The sequence below is a fragment of the Sturnira hondurensis genome, unplaced genomic scaffold (assembly GCF_014824575.4).
Source record: "Sturnira hondurensis isolate 20B ecotype Veracruz unplaced genomic scaffold, ASM1482457v3 Scaffold0005563, whole genome shotgun sequence".
Lineage (NCBI taxonomy): Eukaryota > Metazoa > Chordata > Mammalia > Chiroptera > Phyllostomidae > Sturnira > Sturnira hondurensis.
The window spans coordinates 3,107,886-3,117,262 of NW_028078194.1; the positions used below are offsets into that span (position 1 = coordinate 3,107,886).

Consider the following 9,377-nt stretch of genomic DNA (forward strand, 5'->3'; position numbering starts at 1 on the left):
GTTTTTGAGATTTTAAGCATTTTCTACAGCATGTGAGCAGTTGAAGGTGGCAGGGCCCCTCCAACAGCACTCCGAGAGTACGTGCACACACCTGCCTTAGAACAGGTTCTTGCTTTGTTAGATTCACCACAAAAGCCTCCGAAAAGCCTCCCAGATGTGACCAGGCCTCGGGGAGAGGCCCTTCGGCCAGTTAGACGGCAGCTTCGTTTTTGTCAGGACCATTCCGCACACTTGCCCCCAGAATCTGGGCAGGCTGCAGTAAGACTTCCAAGTCAGGAGGGTTGTCAGGATTCATCTCTCTGCCTGTTGTTTCTTAGATGCCCGAAGCTTTGTCTCGTTCTCGTGCTGCCAACTGGTCCAGACTTCCTCCCTTTGCGGTAACACTCAGCTCTCTTACCGCAACCACAGTAACTGATGTTTGTTGGGCCTCCCATTAGGTGATGAGCTTCAGAGGGATGCTGGTAGTGTGGCCTTCACACAGCACATTTGCATCGTGACTGGCACCCATGGAACCAGTGAAAGAATCCAGATTCAGAAAGCAGAGGCAACGCTGGCAATCGTCTCTAACAAGTCCCCTGGGGTCACACCTCTTCTCCAAAGCACATCCACCACATTGGATTGGGGCCCCACCCTTATGACCTCATTTGAAGGCTCTATCTCAAATCCAAGTCACATTCTTAGATACAAGGCAGTTACAGGTTCAGCATATGAACTTGGGGGGACACTATTCAGTTCCTCACAGCCCTGGGGTACCCCACAGGCCTGGGTTCAAGAGCAGGTCATTCTGTTGTGTAACCGGGCGATTAACCTGGCTGAGCCTGCTTCCTCGCCGGTGGAGCGGGAATAGTGCAGCTCACCCACAGGTGTGTGGGGGAGTGAGCTGCCGCAGGGAGTTCCCAGAGCGATGCCGGAGCGGCAGAGGACGGCACACTTGTTTCCTTCTCTACGCAGTGCAGCCCACGCTTACACCGGTGTTCTCCGATTTGCTGTGAGCTAAAATACTGTCAAATAACTCCAGTTTTACTTTACTAGAGCGATTCCACTCACATTGTAGCTCATGAAACTCATTCCCACTGAATGTGCTAATGCAGAAACGACCCAGCACAGGGTCTGGCACACAGTAGGCACTTTTACAATACATTTCCCTTTCTCCCGCACCCATTTCATCATCAGAACACACCGACAAGGCATTCTTAGCCCTATTTCAGTGATGTAAAAGTGCATCTAAATAACTCGCCATCCCACTAAAGAGGGAGCTGAGTCCTAACACAGTCCCTTCTTTTTCCAAGGGCGATTCTGTCCTCAGGGGCAGTGCCTCCCTCCTTAGCTTTGAGCTGCAGAGAAGACTGCTCAGGCCCTCCTGGCCCCTGCAGGCTGGCTGGCACGGCAGATGAACACTCGGCAGCCGGCGTGTGCCGGAGGCGGCACAGCGTGCTCGGCATTCCCGTGGCCGACACACTTGAGCAGCCACCGTACACCAGGCGCTGTGGCAGGCTCCAGGGATGCAGTGGGTGAGGCAGACATTCTACCCTTAAGTCAGTGGAGCTTCCAGGATGGGGAAGGACTGAACATGAAACATACAACAAATATGTAATACAAAGAACAGCAAGGGTTCCGAAGAAAATGAGACAGAATCGTAGGTTCAAACCTCTGAGAAAATGACATTTAAGCAGAGATGAAAGAAGCTGGAGATAGGCCAAGAGCCGTGGGAAGAGTCCTGACAGCAATTAGAGCTGCGAGTAGCCCGTAGCCCAGCCACCCGCAGAGAGCCCAGGAGGGGCGGAGCAGTGACCAGAGCCATGGGACAGGATTCTGGAGGGGACATCAGGGGCCTGGTTCGTAGGCACTTTTAAAACCTATTTACAAGCTCATAATTTATTCTGAGCCCAGTTGAAGGACTGGAATCAGGACTGACATCTTGTTATATTTTTCAAAGCTCTCTTGTGGAGAACATATTGTAAAGGAATGGGGCCCAGACTGGAAATGGGAACAGGTTAAAAGCCAACAGCTCTAGTCCAGGTAAGAAAAAAACACAAGGTCCCAGACCAGTGTCTCCGGTACTCAAGACGCACAGAAGCAGTCATGGAGAAAAGTGGGTTAGTTTGCACAAATCCTCCCCACCCCAGCCACAACGTGCCTGCATTCCACGTGACCGCAGTTTTTAGGTCATGGGAGGAGCCTTGATGGGGGTGGGGAATCCAGACTGGAAGGTGGGAAGAAGCCGAGGAGCTGGGGAAGAGCAGCCACACCAACACCCACCACTTCTTAGGAAACCTGCAGGTGGCCAGGCAGAGGGAGGGAAGTGGGGTCAGTTAGGACTGGGTGGGAGAAAGGACCCTGAAAAGCCGCCTCTACTGTCCAGGGCCTGCTAAGCAGGGCTCCCCACAGAACCCTTTATACAGCCCTGTCCTACCACGGGCACTGGAGCCAAACAGGGTTGGTGTCCACCGCTGTTTAACTAAGGGTGGGTACATTACGGAGTCTCTCCTCCACGGTGTATGAGACCCTACCGTAAACGTGACACTGAACTAGCAGAACTCATGAGATGTAATTAAAACACCTACTTATTTAATTTGTGCCTCTGATAGTCTCCTTCCATTGGATAAAAATGTCAGCATTCCTGGGACTTTTTCGGCACAAAACACAGTCTCAACTCAGAAATCGGAAAGTTCACTTCAGTAATATTAATCAATGTTTCAATATTCATTACAGGGTTATACACTTCTCCCCTGCTCCAAAGTGGGGCCTGATAAAGGGTCACTTTCCTTCCCCAAATAGGGGGGATGGCTTTCCTCCCCCTCCTCCCCAACCTGGTCTGGGTGCCAGGTGGGTGAGGAGGGGAGACCTAGTGCAGCAGGGCAGGCCTAGCCCCCCCGCCCCCAACCCGGCAGCAAGGCGGCGCTGGCTGGCGATCATGGTTCCTCCTCTCTCGCAACCTTCTGGGTTCTTCCCAGGGTCCCCTCGGGGCCCTTCAACCTCCACTCACTTGCAGGGCCTGTGCCTCTGTTCTGGTGGGCTGTTCCTGGTGACCCTCACCTTCTGTTCCAGTGGTACAGCCCACAACCTCTTACCACAGGGGTTTTCTCTGCCCACAACCTGCCATCTCAGGCAGGACCCCTTCCAAGTGGCTCCTGGCAGATACTGCGGCAGGTGCCCCTCAGGGCCCCCAAGAGTCATGCCGCAGTGACCCGCCCCCCCTCTCCATCAAAGACAAGTCTGTTTCCCATCAGCCTGACAGGGGCTCTCTTCCACTGCTGGCCTGATGCCTGGGGCGCAAGCACCGCCTCTAGCCTTTAGATTCCTCTGGGTCTGCGGGGTGCCCCTGTAGCCACAGTAACACACACCGAGCTCTCCCTGTGTGCTGGGGGAGCACCAGTCCCACTGGACTTGGTGGTGAGGGCAGCCCCTCCACCCCTCTGCCCTGAGGAATGGTGTGCACAGCCCAGCTCACTCCGCAGAAACCCTCCGCGTAAATCCTCCCTCCGTACCCTGAAGTGTTCCCTAGAAAATGGGATCAGGTGGCCGCCAGGCAACCTGCAGCCCTGGGCAGCGCGTGACCACTGGGTATGATGGCACTTCTCTTTCTCCACCCTCCTGTCCTGTGGAACGGGGGCTGTCCAGGCTCCCCTAAAAAACATGGCTCCCTCTACGTCACCTTGTCCAGAGGCAAGATGACACACAGTCCCTGACACCATGGAGCTCCTGATGGCACAGGCAGATGGAAGGAGACCCTGTTGTGCCTTGTCGTGCAGTGTCCAACACAGACGGAGGGGCTGAGGCCCTGGTGCCAACCCAGGCCAGACTCTTCCAAGCCAGCTGCCGCTGGGAGCCCAGGGCTGGACTGAATGAAGAAAGGCAAAGGGAAGCCCTGTCTGAACCCCTGCTGACTCTCAGGCACTCCGAGCGGGTGCGGAGTAGGAGAGAAAAGGCACAACCAGTGTCCCGGTTCGTAGATCCTACAACGCAGAGGTGGTTCCTCTGAGCATGGCATTGGTGACAGCTCTTCTGGGCTGCTCAGCCCATCCCACCGGCACCAGGCTGCCTTCATTTCTCAAGCTTCTCATGTGGAAACAGTTGGGGGGAGCAGCTGATGGCAAAGACGGAGGGGGTAACCGCGGAGTAAGACAGAAAGAGCCCAAGGAGAGTGTTTCTGGTTCTTAAAAATGTGCCCACTGAAGAACAGCTGAGAGCTGCCACTGGGGTGTCCACCTGAAGCAGCCCCAGGGCTCTGGGTTGAGTGGGATGATGGTAGGAAAACTGGCAGGGATCCAGGAGCTTCACTTCATCCCTAGTTCTGCCACTCATTAGCTGTGTGACCTTGAGCAAGTCACTTACCCTCTCTGGTCCCTGCCTTGGCTACTTCCCCCTGTACTTCCCTTCCTGTAACACTCATCTCCGTTATCCAGCCAGATAGCAAGCTCCCTGAACACCAGTCTGTGTAGTTCAGCCCTTGGTCCTGCCCCTAGCACAAGGCCTGGCCTGTGGTAGTGCTCAAGGTGGGGAAAAAAATACCTGAGTGACTAAGATGAGCAGTGAGTGACTCTACACCATGAATCCACTGTTCTTAATGCAGAAACAAATGGCCTGCCTTCACCATCCCCAGACTGGGGCCCAAGGGCCCCCACTCCAGGCCTGCCCTTTAGAAGGCCCTGTGTATCACAAGCTACACGACACATTTTTTTTCCTGTTTGGTCTTTTAAGAAACTTTTTTGAAAGTTCAGTAACCAATTGAGTCAACAGGATTGGGGAGAGGAACATACCATATAACAGGGGCCCTTATGGGGGAGGAAAGTGGGGTCATGGTCTCTGCCCTGGGAAACCACAGAAGAGGGTACTGCTTGGTGGAAGTCACAGACCCGGATCACCCACGTGAGTGTCTGGGCACACAGATGGCTGCATCCTCTCCCTCACCTCTGGGAGGGGCGGCCAGTTTGGGGAGACTCTGGCTCCCTGGGGATCTTGACAGGTCAGTCTTCATCCTGGGTTCAGGTGGGTTCCCCTGGGTCCAGGTACCCTGGGCACCTGTGCCAAGTCCAGGCTTCTGCTGCCAGCCCTCGGACCCCTACTAGCCCAGCCGGCCCATGAAACCACTCAGGCGCACAGGTGGCAGGCTGCTCGGAGAAAGAACAGGCTGCTCTGTATTCTGGGGATTAGGCTGCAGAGCCCTGGGTAAGAACTGAGTGTGTCTGTGTGACTTCATGTATCACTCTGAAACATTTAGGGACACACTATGAGGCACTCTTGCTTCAAGTCCTGCAAATTCGGAGATGTGTCTCCTGGTTGCTCCATGCTCAGGCCTAATGATAGTCAGTGCACTATCATTCCTTTATGCCTTTAATAAATCCTTTTTAAAGCTCCTACTATGTGCTAGATATTGTGCTGGCCCCAGGTCCTTCAAGGATGTCACTGGCCGGTGATGGTGACACAAGCATGTAAACTTGAATGCTGCATGCTCAGAGCAGTGACAGAAACACATACAGGATGTTTGGGATCACAGAGAAAAGTGTCTAAAGCAGAAAGACGACAGATGACTTTTAGACTTAAGTACCTCCCTCACTCACAAATCGAGGACAAATAGACTGTCAATGTGGAATCCATGTGCTTTCTGGGAAAACTGGAAGAATCCAACAACAACAACAACAATCTAATGAAAATACAACAGCAGAAGAAACTGTTGCTGTGATTCTTAAGTGTGTAATATTTGTCAGGCCCTGTGCCAAATCCCTCACGTGTATCATCTCATTTAATCCTCAGAAAATGCATGAGGCTTCGCCATGGTCCTCACTTTGCAGATGAGAAAACTGGTTCAGAGAGGTTAAGTGATTTGCCTAAAGTCACAGAGCGAACGACCGTTAAAGCTGGAATTTGAACCCAGGTCTGTCTCACTCCAGAATCTATATCTTTAACCATCATGGCTTTAAATAAGCAAGAGTCGTGTGCCTTCTACGCACCCAGCACCACTCCGGGTCACGCATACAAAAAGATCTTCCTGGCCATCACGACTCTGGAAAGGAGAACCCTGCACATACCACAGACTTCTCAGCCGCTAAGTCTTTCAAGCACATTCAACTGCAGTGCAAGTGTAGCTGTGACAAATCAAAGGACGAGCCCCTCTCAGGAAAGGAAAGCTAACATGACCAAGGCGTGTGGCTCCAGGGCGAGGACTGTAGACATGCAGGACTGCTCAGTCTGAATAGAAGAAACAGCAGAGCACGGGGGGCTATCAAGTAGGGAAAAGCCGAGACAAGGTGGTTTTCAGCGGATCCATCTCTCCATCTCCCAGGGGATGCAGCGCCTAGGCTCACAAACAAATCCAAACTTCAGTGCCCAGCTTCTCTCTCCCCTTAGCAGAGTTCGACAATGGGGGCCACTGCATCCTTGGAAAAAACCCTCTTCCCTTGGCTTTCAGGATGCAAATCTCCCCCATCCTCATTCTTCCTCTCTGGAGGAGGTAGGTGAAGGCCGGGGAAGTGTCTGGAGAACAAACGTTGAGGCATTTTCTCTCAGGGCCCTGCAAAGGCCTCCCTCTCCTGGGTCTTTCATCGTGGACAGCCTTCCGGAACTGGCCCCGGGCTCTCTTCTTGCCCTTGACTCTCTTCCCTGAGTGATCTCACCCAGGCCTGCAGCTTCAGTGTCCACATCGATTTAGAGGACTGCAGGCTGACCTCTCCAAACCCCATTGCACCTCCGAGTTCTGAGCCAGACGTCCAACAGTCCACCTTGGAAGCCCCTCTCAGCTCGCTCTTTCTTCTTTCTTTTCCTTCTTCCCTCCTCCTCCCTTCCTTCCTCTCTTTCTCTTTCTTTTCCTTATACCTAAAAAGTAATTTCATTTTTGTTTAACCTTAAACTTTGTCAATTGTTTCTTTCCTTGAACAGCTTTATCTTGTTTGACATCCAGCGACACTCATTGGAAACTTAGTAAAAACTACTCAGTGATTCCACCGCGCAGTTATAACCACACAGCTAAGGTGTTTGGAACAGAAGCCATGTGCCAGATACAATTTAGGGACTCTTATTATCTCTTCTTTTACAGAAATCCTCTCTCTATCATGGTGTGGTTTGATTAAGGGCCAGAAAGCAAATTTCTTAAGTGAGACAAAATTTTAAAGTTTCCCAAGTACCACTGTAAATAAGAAATCTTTCTTTCAAATACAAAACCAATTTCCTCAACTATACAATGAATTGTAATTTAATGTATTTTCTCTTACTCCTTCACTTCAAACAGTGACCTATATACATTTGTTTAAGCAATAATAAATTTCTTTCTGGTTTCTTCAGAATAAAGAAACATCAAGTGTGTTAGAGATACCACTAAAACTATTTCACCTATCAAATATATGGCCTGTGCATTGAAACACATAGAAATTTTCCCAATTAATTTTCAAATCTCATAGAACCTTCGTTTTATAAAATATCATGTTTGAAATCATTTGAATGAATGCTTTAACAAAAACTGATTCATAAGTCCCTATTACCATAATCATCAGTTTTAACAAGTCTCCTAAATATGTTCTGCATCAGTTTTCTTTTTTTTTTAATTTTATTTATTTATTTATCTTTAGAGGGGAAGGAGACAGGGAGAGAAACATTAATGTATGGTTACCTTTCATGCGTCCCCTGCTGGGGGACAGTTGGGAAAGTTCCTGCTGGGGGACAGCAGGAAAATTAACCAGGGAACCAGGCATGGTTCCTGCAGGGAACCAGCCTGCAACCCAGGCATGTGCCCTGACTGGGAATCGAACCGAGATCCTCTGGTCCACAGGCCTGTGCTCAATCCACTGAGCTACACCAGCCAGGACATGCATCAGTTTTCTTGATTATTAGATGTCAATAATATGGACATATTTTTGATGTAACAGAACGTTTAATGACATCAGTTTCCCCTCAACACACAAGTCATTTGCTGATGATTTTATTGGCCATTTCCATCAGCCGGCAGGAGGCCCTTCCATGAATGTCTCCCACGGTTTCCACTGTATCATTTTTCCCTCCATACTTGGTTCATTTTCAACCTGAAGAATTACCTCTTCTATCTGGCCACCCTGAGTTTGGTCTTCTAATGTTTTAACATCTGGTTCCATACCCATACCTTCAGCCATACCCAACTTCTCATTTGTAATCTGTTCTGCATACTTTCTATACGCTGCATTTTTAGGGATCTGCTCAAGAACATCCAGAATTTTTGTGTGCAATATTCTTAGCCTCTTGTGCGGACTCACACATACCGCCAACCCCACGAGGCCAGTAGTCTTCCTTAGAAAGCCCCCACGACAGCTCCGAAGAGTGGAGTACCCCCTCCTGGCTCTTTCAAAGACATTTCCAACTAAACTTTATCAAAGCAGAATTTAAGGTCCTCTCTCCAAACAGTCTTTCCCCAGTATGCCCAGCCTCGGTGAGTGGTTCCAGAATGTAACCGGTTCCCCATACTGAAACCTTGGCGTCATCCTTGACACAATCTCCTTTCAAACCCCACCCCCACCCCACCAACCCACCAAACACTGTCTGCTTACCTCCTTGGTGTCTCTGCATCTAGTCTCCCACCGCCCCAGGCCAGTCTGCTGTGTTCTCCTATCTGAACAGCTGTGACAGCTTTTTAAATGGTCCTGTATATGGGCTCTCAGCATGTCCCCTCTTATGGCCATTCTCGGAGCCCAGAACAATGTTTTCAAATTGCAAATCTGATTATACCACCTCATCCTCTCCCTCCCCCATGCCTTGCTCACAGCCTTTTAGAGGCTTCCCATTGCTCTTAGGATAAATCATAATCCTTAAAATGGTGTATGAGAACCTTCGTGTTCTGGATTCTACCCACTTCTCCACTCTCATTTTGATTCATGCTTGGTCAAGGGACTCCGTACCAAATTCCCATGTGTGAGTGTGGGGAGCAAGGTCCCCATACTAATGAATTACCTGACACCAGCTGGGTGTCCTAAAATTCAACTCAACTGTTGCACTGTCAACCTGGTGACCTTGTCAGATCCCACAGGTGCAGGGCAGTCACACAAGACTGCCTCCACCCTTCAGATGCCAATTGCATGTCCCAGTTGTCACTGGTGCTTCTGATTTACCAGCTATAAATTTGATTAATTTGCCAGAGCAACCCACAGAACTCAGAGAAACATTTTACTTACTAGATTGCCAGTGCGTTATAAAGCTAAAACTCAGGAACAGCCAGACAGAAGAAAGGCATAGGGGAAGAGCACTGAGCTTCCATGTTCTCCCCAAGCATGCCACTCACCCAAACCTCCGCTGTTCACCAACCTGAAAGCTCTCTTAATCCTGCCTTTTCTTTTTAATGGAGGCTTCAGTACATAGGCACCATGATTCAACCACTGGCCTTTGGTAATTAATTCAAACTCCAGCCCCTCTCCCCTCCC

The 9,377-nt window shown here is 50.3% G+C and overlaps 1 pseudogene; it reads right to left on the reverse strand.

The window, feature by feature from the left end:
• Positions 1-7,222: 7,222 nt before the first annotated feature.
• On the reverse strand, positions 7,223-8,444 carry LOC118988015 (NADH dehydrogenase [ubiquinone] 1 alpha subcomplex subunit 5-like; annotated as a pseudogene).
• Between the last annotated feature and the right edge of the window lie 933 nt (positions 8,445-9,377).